Source organism: Otolemur garnettii, unplaced genomic scaffold (assembly GCF_000181295.1).
Source record: "Otolemur garnettii isolate 467f Iridium unplaced genomic scaffold, OtoGar3 scaffold00013, whole genome shotgun sequence".
In the NCBI taxonomy this organism is placed as follows: domain Eukaryota; kingdom Metazoa; phylum Chordata; class Mammalia; order Primates; family Galagidae; genus Otolemur; species Otolemur garnettii.
The window spans coordinates 27,590,907-27,592,507 of record NW_003852408.1 but is presented as its reverse complement, the minus strand read 5'-3'; the positions used below and the strand labels follow the sequence as shown (position 1 = coordinate 27,592,507).

Here is a 1,601-nt window from a genome sequence, read left to right as displayed (position 1 = left end):
CCCTCTGTAGAGTTCCTTAGCATCACAGCGCACAGCAACTTCAACCCCCGTGTCCCCCCCCCCCCCCCCGCCTTAAGTGATTCTCCTGCCTTAACCTCCCAAGCAGCTGGGACTACAGGCACCTGCCACAACGCCCAGCTATTTTTTGTTGTAGTTGTTTAGCTGGCCCCAGGCCGGGTTTGAACCTGCCACCTTCAGTGTGTATAGTTGGCACTGTAACCACTGTGCTAATCGGCACCAAGCCAAGATTTACCCCTGTTGTCAAATATTTTAAGTATTTCATTTCCTTTTAGTTATTGAGTAGTGTTGTATTATATAGATATACCACAATTTGTTTATGCCTTTCCTAGTTGAGGGACACTCAGATTGTTTCCTATAGTGAATGATTATAAACAAAGCTGTCATAAACATTCATACAGACTTTTTGAGAATGTAAGTTTTGATTTCATTTGGGTAAATACCTGGGGAGTAGAATTGCTGGGTTTTTTGTGGGTTTTTATTTATAATAAACTGCCAAATTGTTTTCCACATGGCTGTATTGTTTTGCACTTCTATCAGCAATACATGAATTTCCAGTTGCATCCTTGTCAGTACTTGGTACTATCATTTTTTTTTTTAGACTTTAGCTATTATATGTGTGTGTGGCATAATAGTTTTTCATACAGTTTCACAATGACTAATGATGTTAAGCATCTTTTCATGTGCATATCTGTCATCTATTTTCTTTAATGAAGTATCTATTCAAATGTTTTGCTCCTTCCCATTTTGAAAATAAAAAGGGTTGTTTTCCATCATTGAGTTCTTTTATATTCTGAATATGTGTCCTTTATCACTTATGAGAATTTTAAATCTTTTCATCTGTTTTGTGACTTGTCTTTTTATTTTTCTAATGTCTTTCAAAATAGCAGAAATTCTTCATTTTGATTAAGTTCAGTTTGTCAATTGTTTTTCTTTTATGAACTATACTTTTGGTTTCATATCTGAGATTTCAACGCCCAAAGTCAAAGATTTTGTTTTGTGTTATAGAAATTTTTAGGTTTAGGTTTTACGTACGTATAGTTAGGTCTGTAATAATGAACTGTAATTTTCTTTTTAAATCACAAACAAGGCAGATAGCTCACTAAAAAATAGTTATCGAATAGTGACTCTTTTATGTAGTGTCTTTGAATCACTACAGACTTAGAACATGTGAAGTTTTAGACTGGATCTAACTGTATAAAATTCATAATGGTGTTAATCATCAGTTTTAAATTTGATCCTAAGTTTGTATTAGTTTACTATAGATTAAATTAAAAAGTACTAATAGTGTCTTTATATTTAGTGGCTCAAAGGACCAAGTATGCCTTTTAAATAATAGTTTACTTGTTTATATGTTTCCTTTTTTTTTTGCAGTTTTTGGCTGGGGCTGGGTTTGAACCCACCACTTCTGGCATGTGGGACTGGCGCCCTATTCTTTTGAGCCACAGGTGCTGCCCTGTATGTTTTTATCATGGTTACAGACTTCTCAATTGACACTGGATTATGTTTAAGGTCATGTGACTAAGAGTTGATACAACAGAATTGATCAGATTTTGATACATATGTAAGAATATTTTTTTTTT

General features: G+C 34.4%; 1 protein-coding gene across 1 annotated transcript in view; it reads left to right on the top strand.

The window, feature by feature from the left end:
• The window catches only part of ABI2 (abl interactor 2), a 123,323-nt gene that overhangs the window by 99,698 nt on the left and 22,024 nt on the right, over positions 1–1,601 (top strand). The window lies entirely within an intron of this gene.